Source organism: Palaemon carinicauda, chromosome 43 (genome assembly GCF_036898095.1).
Source record: "Palaemon carinicauda isolate YSFRI2023 chromosome 43, ASM3689809v2, whole genome shotgun sequence".
NCBI classification, from domain to species: domain Eukaryota; kingdom Metazoa; phylum Arthropoda; class Malacostraca; order Decapoda; family Palaemonidae; genus Palaemon; species Palaemon carinicauda.
Genome location: NC_090767.1, coordinates 29716280 through 29729418, shown reverse-complemented (window position 1 = coordinate 29729418; position 13139 = coordinate 29716280). Strand labels below are relative to the sequence as shown.

General features: G+C 35.2%; 1 protein-coding gene across 1 annotated transcript in view; it reads left to right on the top strand.

Annotated features, from left to right (window-relative positions):
- Window positions 1-1850: 1850 nt before the first annotated feature.
- The window catches only part of LOC137633770 (uncharacterized), a 27014-nt gene continuing 15725 nt past the window's right edge, over window positions 1851-13139 (top strand). Inside the window, exon 1 of the mRNA XM_068366016.1 lies at window positions 1851-2098. The gene's annotated coding sequence lies outside the window, so the exon portion shown is untranslated. The remainder of the gene's footprint in view (window positions 2099-13139) is intronic.

Sequence of the window (13139 nt, the reverse complement as noted above, 5' to 3'; positions counted from 1 at the left end):
CGCTTCAAGAAAACTGAAATTACAGAAAACAATAATTGCTCGGAAAGAATATTTAATGTTCTTAACGCTTCCAGAAGCCTAAACCTACAGATACGTCATAGTCCAGAATGCATCTATGACTTTAAAAACGTTTAAAAAAGACTGAAATTACAGAAACATCTTTGTTCAGAATGCATCTATAAAGTTCAAAACGCTTCCAGTAGACTGGAATTATAAAAAAAAATAATAATCCCTAAATAAAAACCATAAACAGATGGAAATGGACTAACATATCTAAGGCCTTTGTCCTTCATTCGACTAATTGTGGATGATGGTGAGGAAAACAAATAATAACCCATGAATAAAAACTTGCAGATATGAACTGGCATCAAAAAGAACATAAACAGAAGGAAGTGGACTAATATGTCTGGGGCCTATGTCCTGCATTCGACTAATCATAGACTTTGATGATAAAAACGAGTAATAATCTCTGAATAAAAACTTGCAGATATGAACTGGCATAAAAAGAACATAAACAGAAGGAAGTGGACTATCATGTCTGAGGCCTTTGTCCTGCATTCGACTAATCATGGATGATGGTGAAGAAAACAAAAAAATAATCCATAAATAAAAATATGCAGATATGAACTGGTATAAAAAGAACAAAAACAGAAGGAAGTGGACTAACATGTCTGAGGCCTTTGTCCGGCATTTGACTAATAATGGATGATGGTGAGGAAAATGAGTAATAATCCATGAATAAAAATATGCAGATAGGAACTGGCATCAAAAGACCATAAACAGAAGGAAATAGACTAACATTTCTGAGGCCTATTTCTTGCGTTTGACTAATCATGGATGATGATGATGAAAACAAATAATAATCCATGAATAAAAATATGCAGATAAGAACTGGCATAAAATGAACATAAACAGAAGGAAGTGTACAAACATGTCTGAGGCCTTTGTCCTTCATTCGACTAATCATGGATGATGATGAGGAAAATGAATAATAATCCATGAATAAAAACTTGCAGATAGGAACTGTCATAAAAAGACAATAAATATACGGAAGTGGACTAACATGTCTGAGGCCTTTGTCCTGCATTCGACTAATCATGGACTATGATGATGAAAACGAATAATAATCCCTAAATAAAAACTTGCAGATATGAACTGGCATCAAAAGACCACAAACAGAAGGAAGTGGACTAACATGTCTGAGGCCTATGTCCTGCATTCGACTAATCATGGATGATGATGATAAAAAACAAATAATAATCCTTGAATAAAAACTCGCTGATATGAACTGGCATTAAAAGAACATAAACAGAAGGAATTGGACTAACATGTCTGAGGCTTTTGTCCTGCATTCCACTAATCATGGATGATGGTGAGGAAAACAAAAAATAATCCATGAATAAAAACTTGCAGATTTGAACTGGCATAAAAAGAACATAAACAGAAGGAAGTGGACTAACATGTCTGAGGCCTTTGTCCTGCATTCGACTAATCATGGATGATGATGATAACAACAAATAATAATCCATGAATAAATATATGCAGATATGAATTGGTATAAAAAGAACATAAACAGACGAAAGTGTACTAACATGTCTGAGACCTTTGTCCTGCATTCGACAACCTTTCCTAATTGTGAACATCTTTAATTAAGTTTGATGCTTCATTAGTATTATAGTGTTGTCATCAGATAACAACACTTGACGAAGTTTGTTGTTATTGTGGAGTTTGGGATGGGCGCTGGGCAGGATGCAGCTGGAGTCTTATCTTTGATATCCTGTGGTGACGTCACAGAACTTGACTCTTGGCTTATATTTGTAAAGGGAATCATTTCAGTAGTATAAAGTGCTTCACATCGATACATAACGGTGGTTTTGGTGTTCGTTTGGTGTAACATGGGCTGATAACTAAGATATTACTTAGAATTGGGAAATTGTGTTTATGAATATAACATTATGAAAAAGTGACAGAAAATCATTAGTGCTTGAGTCAGATTACGAAAATATAAATATTATACGACGAGCAGACACAAATCCCTCTGGCGATAATTTGCTTCCTTCAAATTCCGATGCTGCCTTCTTCAAGGAGAGATAGAAAGGTAGGTCTTCCACATATATTTTATGAGTGAAACTTGAAGGATGGTCTTTGTATAAAATATCTCAATGATTTATTTACATATGTTTGGATCTATTTGAATGCTTTGAAAGCCTTTTTTTTTAATTTTCAAGTGATAGTTTTATTACTGTTTTCATGTTAACATTTTATCCAGTATTATATATATATATATATATATATATATATATATATATATATATATATATATATATATATATATATATATATATATATATATATATATATATATATATATATATATATATATATATATATATATATATAAATATATATAAATCATTTATATCCGTTGCAAAAATGGAACCTTCATCGATTTATGTGAATCCTTATACAGATTTCTTTTATAAATTATTGTTAATTATTTCAAAATACACAAATGTTTCTCTATCTTTTGCCACTAAATAATATATACAAGATTATTTCCCTCACCCATCAAATTTAGTCCTGATTTATATGCATATATATGCATACATATATATATATATATATATATATATATATATATATATATATATATATATATATATATATATATATATATATATATATATATATATATATATATATATTATATATATATATATATATATATATATATATATATATATATATATATATATATATATATATATATATATATATATATATATATATATATATACACTGTATATACCGTATATAGTTATACATTTTCTCAGTGGGGATACATAACTTCATAGAGGGGTTTGTGTTGTACTAATCTGGGACATCCATACTATTTTGGTTTGCATAGAGAGTGTATGTATGTGTTGGTTTGTGTGTGTGTGTTTGTGTTTGCATTTGTGTGTATATATATATATATATATATATATATATATATATATATATATATATATATATATATATATATATATATATATATATATATATATATATATATATATATATATATATATATATATATATATATATATATATATATATTGCAAAATGTGGCATGAAGAGGCAAAACCTTGTGAATGAGAGTTAGGAATGTTGGTGAAATTAGCTAAAAAAAGAGACCTGACTAATTGCAATAATTATAGAGGCATAACACTTACGTCAGTTGCTTTGAAAATATATATTCGTAAGAGACTGGAGAGTAAGATTGATGAAAAGCTTAGAGAAGAACAAGCAGGATTTAGAAAGGGTAGAAGTTACACTGACCAAATTTTTATTTTGAGACATGATATACAGCAATGCGTAGAGTATAGAAATCCCCCTTTGGTAGTATCTGTGGACTATGAAAAGCCTTTGATAGTGTCTACCAACCAATTTCATGGAGAGTCCTGCATTATTATTGAATTCCTCTTAAATATGAAAATTTGATTAAGCCGGTTCATGAGCCTTCTAAGTGCAAAGTTAATGTTAATGGAGTCTTATCAAGTGAGTTTCTAGTGAAAAGCGGAATACTCCAAGGGAATGTGTTGTCCCCCATGTTGTTTATCCTTTTCATGGACTTTGTAATGTGTAGAACAGTCAAAGAAGGTGGAGAAGGATAGGGCTGGATTGGTGATAGGAATTTAGCAGACCTAGAGTATGCTGATGATGCTGTCCTTGTTAGCAAAACACAACAGGATTTGCAATGCTTGCTTATCAGAATGCATGAAATATCACACGATGTTGAACTTAATATAAATAGAAGCAAGACAGAGATGATGAGAATGGAATATGCAATTTAAGATGAAATATCATTGGAAGGAGAGAGGATTAATAAGGTAGAATCATTTAACTATTTAGGATCTGACCTCCAGTACAGGGTCTTTGGAATTAGATTTTAGTGAAAGATTGAGAAAAGCAAATCAGACAATGGCTAGGTTGAGTAAAATTTGGAAATTAAATCGCCTAAAATTGCATATAACAATCAGACTATATCAGTTTAGTGAGATCGGTATTACTCTATTGATATGAGTCATGGTATGCGAATGAAACAATTTTCAATGGATTTAGTAGATTTGAGAATAAAGCCCTCTGAAGGATATTGGGAGTTAAATGGCAGGACAGGATTAGAAAGGAAATTATAAGAGAAGTTACTCGAGTGCCATATGTGGATGAGATCATGATAAGGGGTAGATTAAGATGGTTTGGGCTTGCTCTGCGCACTCTCCCAAAGAGATTACTTCATTAAACATTCAGCTGGGATCTACAAGGCACTAGAAAAATTGGAAGACCCTCGCAAACATAGCTAAGGACCATAAAGCGCGAAGTATGAGATGTTAAATAAAGAAGTATTGAATTATATATATATATATATATATATATATATATATATATATATATATATATATATATATATATATATATATATACATATATATATATATATATATATATATATATATATATATATATATATATATATATATATATATATATATATATATATATATATATATATATATATATATATATATATATATATATATATATATATATATATATATATATATATATATATATATATATATATATATATATAATATATATATATATATATATATATATATATATATATATATATATATATATATATATATATATATATATATGTATATATATATCCTGCAGGCATGGTTTCCAGCTGTAAAGGTGGGGGTTCGAATCTCCACGCAGCCAGAAGCTATTACCATAAAATAAATTCCAAGTGGAAGTATATTCCCAAGATAGAATTTGGTATTAAATGCCATTCGTGGGTGATATTTACATTAATTAAAATCACATTGATTGAAATTACGTGTTCTTGTGATATATATATATATATATATATATATATATATATATATATATATATATATATATATATATATATATATATATTTCAATGTAGTAGGTTGGCCAGGGCACCAGCCACCCGTTGAGATACTACCGCTAGAGAGTTATGGGGTCTTTTGACTGGCCAGACAGTACTACATTGGATCCTCCTCTCTGGTTACGGTTCATTTTCCCTTTGCCTACATACACACTGAATAGTCTGGCATATTCTTTACATATTCTCCTCTATCCTCATACACCTGACAACACAGATTACCAAACAATTCTTCATCACCCAAGGGGTTACTGCACTGTAATTGTTCAGTGCCACTTTCCTCTTGGTAAGGGTAGAAGAGACTTTTTAGCTATGGTAAGCAGCTCTTCTAGGAGAAGGACACTCCAAAATCAAACCACTGTTCTCTAGTCTTGGGTAGTGCCATAGCCTCTGTACCATGGCCTTTCACTGTCTTGGGTTAGAGTTCTCTTGCTTGAGGGTACACTCGAGCACACTCTCCTATCTTATTTCTCTTCCTCTTGTTTTGTTAAAGGTTTTATAGTTTATATAGGATATATTTATTGTTGTTACTCTTCTTAGAATATTTTATTTTCCTTTTTTCCTTTCCGCACTGAGCTATTTTCCCTGTTGGAGCCCCTGGGCTTATAGCATACTGCTTTTCCAACTAGGGTTGTAGCTTAGTAAGTAATAATAATAATAATAATAATAATATATATTCATTTAAGATAACCATGTGTTGCCAACTTACGATTCAGCTATCATATATATATATATATATATATATATATATATATATATATATATATATATATATATATATATATATATATATATATGTATATATATATATATATATATATATATATATATATATATATATATATATATATATATATATATATATATATTTATATGTATATATATATATATATATATATATATATATATATATATATATATATATACATATATATATATATATATATATATATATATATATATATATATATATATATATATATATATATATATATATAAATATATATATATAAATATATACACGCACACACATATATATATATATATATATATATGTATATATATATATATATATATATATATATATATATATATATATATATATATAAATATATATATATATATATATATATATATATATATATATATATATATATATATATATACATATACATTTATATATATATATATATATATATATATATATATATATATATATATATATATATATATATACATATATATATATATATATATATATATATATATATATATATATATATATATATATATATATACATATATATATATATATATATATATATATATATATATATATATATACATATTTATATATATATATATATATATATATATATATATATATATATATATATATATATGTATGTATATATATATAAATATAAATATTATATAATATATATATATATATATATATATATATATATATATATATATATACCTAACAATTATATATACACATATATATATCGGATTTTGACGTAGGAAAAATCTCTTTTTAGGTGAGAGAGCCAATGTCGTCCTGATGGAAGGTCCTTCCGGCAGCTTCCTACTGTATAATATTTCTGCGAGTGATATTACAACAGAATTACCATCAGGTATATCTGGGTTGTAACCCCCGAAACAACTATCCTGAGATATTTTGTATAATATCCGTACATAACCATAGATATCTGCACCCCTAACAGACTTAACCCAATCTAGGAATCTTAGGTGAAGAATAGTTGAGGTGCCATTACATATCTTCTACACTCATAGTACCGTCTGTCTTAGATGAACTTATTTCACCTAACAGCGTAACTACTGTGACAAGAGGCATCTGAGGAGGCATCAAGGAGGGACTACGTCAAGGGTGCCCCATCAGGGCGCCATTGCTATCACAACCAAAAATAGATTTTTCTTAGGTCAAAATCTTTTTTTTGGGCACGAGTCATGTCTTACTATTGGAAGTGTACCAGAGAATTACCTATGACTCGGTAGGAAGCCTCAAAAAAGAGGTCCAAATACCGAAATGCACTTACAGGATTATTCCATGAAGTCATACGTATCACTCTCAACTATATATCCCAGAACAGTTCGCAGGCAGTATGACAAGCTTAATAAGCTTGCAAGGAGGCAATAAGGACCCAAGCACCACCCTCCATAATCAGAAAATTACCGTTGTGTAGTGTCGGGAACCCTAAGGAACCCGAAACATAAGGTGGCATCATAGGCAAGTCGTATGGAACCAAAACCAGCAGGAGATTAAATACAATTATGATCATGAAGGATAATGATGATAAGGCACTAAAGTTATCACTGATACAGTAATTATAATCATAATAGTTGAGCTAAAATAAAAGGCATGTAACAATATATAGCCTTATACTCACAAAAATCAGTGCTAAGGTTAATGAGCAGCCATCATTAACCGTATATGGAATTTTTTTTTACAAAGTAAATACATCCCATTCATACCATGGCATAAGGTAATAAATGTCATAAGGAACCGTAGGGAACCTCTGACAAGATAAACCTGATCAATACACACATGATCACGCCTGTACAATAAAGGGGTAAACACCCGAACCAAATGAGATATAGATTAACTACCATTTAGATAGTCAGGCTGTAGCACTGAAGGAATACACATAGCGTTGGAAAGACATATGTGAACCTGATAAGGAAATGATTAAATGCATTTTCCCATTTTTCCTTGAAGCAAAAACCAACTGTTTACTCATGACAATAACAAGCTGGAAAAGTGCCCTAGGATGCATTGTGAGTTGTGCCGTTGCTGTGTGTTTGATAACACTTCCCACAGCCACCACAGAATGACGTATCTCCTCCGATTGCTTCAGATAATGCCCAAAGAAAACCCAAGTGGACTTCCAACCAGTATATGCCTGCAGTCCCTCAAAGGACATATACTGTAAAAAGTTCAAGGAGGAAACCACTTCCTTTATGGTTGTGACCCGGTAGCATACTAGCCAGGTCAGCTCTTCGTATACAGTAAGTAATTATTGCTTTAACTGTGTCAGAGACAAATCAAACCCCAGTGTTTCTTTTTGAAAGAAATTACCACCCTTAAACTGTACTGTTCTTAGTAAATAACATTTTTGAACACTACACTGAACACAGGGAAGGATCACCTGATAGGGGAACTATTTTCCATAGACCCCAACGTGTAGAGGGAAGTTCATTCTTCGCTAGAAAAGCGGGATGAGGGTATAAATTATCCTTACCATTATCCACTAATTCAATATGGTCCTTGTCTCTAGAAAGCACCACAATGTCAATAATTCGAACACCGGAAGCCATCATAATTAAATAGATGACTCTCTGAGTGAGATCATGAATAGAAGCCGTTTGATTTTCTATGTTCGAAGAGAATTGCTAAACTTTGGCCAAAGACCAAGAGATACGCTTCAGTGGATTCGATGTCTGCAACCTTGCACAATCCTTCAGAATTTTGTTGAAGAGATCCGAGTTAAAGTCAACATCAAAGGCATAGAGTAAAGGTCAGGTGAGGGCCGAATTGTATGACAATAATCCATAGGAATCGACCCTGGATTTTTTATTTTGACGTATTTCACTCATAACCTCCATTGCATTTCATACTAAGTCATGGTGTTAGACGACTCATAGTTTCCGAAAATTCCTACTTATCACGTTGGAGTTGGAACTTTTTTCCCAGGGCTACAGCGAAAAATCATGAGATGAAGGTTGTTCGTTCTCCATGATGAAGCGTAAACAACCTCCTGCTGTTCCTCTTGGGACAGAATCTGGTTGGTCATGGCACCAACTTGGGTTTCAAATCCATGGCGATGGGAAACCAGTTGCTCTTTGGCCACAGAGGAGCCACCAGAGCTTCAGTTTCTTTGAAAGAACGAAGGTTGTCCATAACCTTAATGAGGAGGTATAACAATGGAAACAGGTAAATCTTGGTTCAATGATTTCAACCTTGGGACATCGCGTCCATGCCCAATGTTTGGTGCTACCTAGCAGGGAAGTATCTTTTTGAGACTCATCGCAAACAGATCTACTTGAAGGCCAGGGACTTGATCTCCTTAAAGGTGGGATGTTGACAAGTGCCAACCATTCTTCTGAGCCAACGTAAACACGGCTATCATTACATAGTTTATATGAGGAGACCTCGACCCTTGTCTGTTCATGCAATGGACTATCACCCTGTTGTCAAGGTCCAGACAGATATGAATATTCTCCTTCAAGTATAATTTCTTGAGGGACCAAAAGACTGCCATGAACTCCAGAATATTGATGTGGAATTCTTTAAATTTATGAGACCAACTGCTTTGTACTTTCTTGAGTGGGTTATGACCCCCCTCCCCCCACACCCCACCCACTTACCAACGAGGCATCCGCACAAAGTGTCACTACTGGAGGAGTAAAGCACAATGGCACCATCTGTGAAAGACCTTTGGCAGTGGACCATGGTCTAAATTGCTAGTGCAGTAGAACAGGAGTCTGCTTCTGATGGTTGCAAAGAACTTTGGAGGCTCTCTCTTCCTAAATTCTGCTTGCATCTTTGAGTCGTACTTGGAGGAGAGGGTTCGTTACCGAGGTGAATTGTAAAGATCCTAGAACCCCCTCGTGGTGTCGCCTGGTGATCATCCTCGACTTGATCAGGGACCTGACTGACATCTCTATTTCCTTTTTTTTCGAGGGAGGAATAGCTAGGGAGTGAGACTTTAAGATTTCAACGAATCTCCAACCACCTGAAGTGTTGAGCTGAAGACAGTCTTCATTTCTAGAAGTTTATCCAAAATCCAAGGGACTGGGGGAACCGTACAACTCGAGTGGCTGCTTCTGAGCACTCAGTGTTGAGGGAACTCACACTAGCCTGTCGTCAAGGCACGCCACTATTTGAAGGCCTTTCTCACAAAGTTGTTGTACAACGGCGTCGGTAAATGTTGTGAAAATTCTCAGAGCTGTGTTGAGCCAAAATGTATAGATCTGAATACGTAGCCCTTTCTCTCCAGGCTGGAACCAAGGCAGGGGGAGAAGCGTTGACTTATCAGAAGATACCAAAATACATCGGTAAGGTCTATGGAGACAGTGAAGGCCAACAGGGGTGGTAAGGTCCATATTTGCGAAAAAATCAACATCCGGACCCTGTCACACTTAACAAACAGATTTATACGGGACAAGACTAAAATAGTTTGATGTATGCTCAAAACCTTCTTTGGCATTCAAAATAGACTACTTTGAAATCTCATAGATCTAATGCAATAGATAGCTCTTCTCTTCAAAAGGTCTTATCTATATTTGTCCACATAAGGTGTTGTTTGCTGGAAGAATATCCTGAGCCTTGGTGGCCTTTGTTACCACTTCCAATCTAAGCCATTGGAAATGACGCTCTGTGTCCAAAGACTGAAAGACCCACAGTCCTTGAACAAGGCTAGCTGTCCCCTTACCGGGAGACCTTCATTATTTGTGTTGAGGACGAGAACCTCTTCCTCCACTGCCGTTTCAATGTTCACAACAACAGGACGGCAACGGAAGATGACCCTTACTCATACACAAGGTTGAAGGCCGGTGACTGTGACACCACTTGTTAGGGCACAGCGTAGACAGTCTGAGGGATGGCGGCATGGGGAGGAGCAAACGACTTCTGATGATAGGTCAGTTTCAAGACCTCTTGGGTTGTGGACCTCTTCTAGGGGTAAACTTCCTCTTCAATTATATCCCCCTATTCAGGAAAAGGCTCTTGTGCTCTGCGTCTGCCTTATCTATAACATCATTCACACATTCTAAGGAAAGAGGTATTTTTCCCAGGTGCTAGAGGTGATAGAAATTTTAGGATCGTAAGTGATGGTAGCTGTGATAAGTACATGCTCTCTACAGGCTCGACGGGGCTTGAAAGAAGCATAAAAGTCCTTCATAAATGTGGCGAGATGAATTTTCACTAGAAAGGGAAAGAATGAGGTATCTGCAAAATTCCCGATCATTTCATTCCTATGAAGCACTACAAGGACATCGACGCGGACAACCTTTCATACGCTCATGACTAAGCCTTGAAAAGGTGTTTGGGAATCATAGGCAGCTTCTCATGAAATCGCCGGCCGGCTGCATCCTTATCCAGTTTACCCTCAGCAAGAGTAAAATGGGCATTGGTCCAGTGGATGCCATCATGTGGTAAGATAATTGAGACTGGTTTGTACTCTTCCAAAGCTGAGAGAGGCTTACTCTCGTGCATTTCTTTCTACACTGCCGCGTAGCTCATTGAGGCAAAGGGGAAGACCATATTGTCTGGAGCCACGAAGGTGACCAACCTCTTACCGAGGGTAATAATCTGTGTATTGATACACCCTGCCCTCTTCATCTCTTTCACTTCCCGGTGTTGGACCCTTGTGTGTTCTAGGAGGATCGATTCTTTAGGGATAGTAACATCCCTCAACAAAACCCCCTCAGTTAGTCTCACGTAGCAAAAGGGGTAGGCATCAAAGTGGAGGATGCCCTCAGAGAGCACGGCGTGCCCGACGTACCTCCAAAGATTTTGCTGCACGCAATAAGGTAGATAGGAGGGCTAGACCTTATCCCTAGTCGACTCCTCTTGCTTCTTCAAGGTCTAGATCTCTTCACATGAGCCCTTGAACATCATCAGCTGGTAATATTAATTCCCCTCCATGAAGGATTTCATGTTAGCCATAAGTACCAGATCTAATGTAGTACCCGAGGGACTCAGGAACTAAGGGGCTCCATGAGCCCAGCAGAAGATCTTGGTGGAAAAAGGCAGAACAGCCCCTGTCACGGAAAAAGTAATCGGCACCGTAGACAGGGAGACCATTAATGTAGTGGGGGCTTAAGTGGTAGACACCACTGAATCCTTCATGATCACCAGACTTACCTCTTCCACCTCTGGCTATAAGAGTCCTCCATGGAAGGGAAGGGTTCTTCATCAAACTCTACCATCTTCTCGAACCCACTTACCCAGATGCGAAAGGACCATGGGAGAACATGCGGTTGTCATCGGAGGTACCCTTTGATACGCATCCGTAGTAAAGTAGGTCCTTACAAAGACTGCAATCCTGATAGTTCCACTACGAGACTGAACCCTTAATCCTCCTACACTTCGCATGCATCTCAGTCATAGGCACCAACTATAAGGATAAAAGGGTTTAAATGAGTACTACTTCTTCTAAAAGTCACCAAAAGCTAAAAGAAATACGTTATTAACATTACATGTTGACAATTGGTGGAATAAGAGTCCCCAAATTGTGTGTAATTGCAATTGGTGAGGAAGGAGAGGATAAAATATGAAATGTCCATTTCCCTATTGAGAGACGTGAGACTGAAAAAAATAGCCTCCTTAAAGTCTGCTGCTATAAGCCCAAAGAGGGCGAGGGGAGTGCTCATGGAAAGAACGGTTGCTCCCATATCTCCCCAGAGAAATGGCTAATTAGATGGCAACGGTACGGGCAAACTCAACAATTTAAGCAATTGACGTACCGACTAATGAGTAAGAGTCTATAGAAACCACAGGTTGATAACCTCAATGAGGGAAGACCGGAATTGGGACCTAGCCTATATAGTTATCACCCCACTATACAATCCACACCCTCATAGGAAAATGGACAATTTGATAAAAAACAATAACTATATGTAGTAGTTATTTTCATGCAGGGCCTAAAAGACCTTCCGAAAAGGAGTCCCAAGCCCACCATGCATAAAGAAGCCTCAAAAGTTGAAGGAGTAAGGCTTTTATGTTGATCTGTAGTTGAAGTACCCTACAGTCAGTAGAGAACCCATCTTAGCTTAGGTAAGATGTTCTCAGATAAAAAGCACAGAAAGGCATGTACCCTATAGGTACCAGCGTTGCCGGCAGTACCAGCAGTGCCAGGAGGTTAAGAGCATTGCCGCCAACGTCCTATGTGCTCTAAGGCACTGGTACAGACATCCACTCCCATAGACTAGTACTAACTGCTCCGCCAGTAACAGCAATGCTGTCAGGAGCAATAGTGCCTAAGGGCGGCGGAGATAGCGGTCAAAGATTTCCGCAGAAATCACCTTGACAAAGGTGAAGGCAGTGTCGCTAGTAGCGGCACTGCTAAAAACAGCGACGTATTGTCAGTACAGGTAATATAGAAGAGTATAATGTGTTGATAGTTGGCGACAAAGCCGGTAGATAATGGCC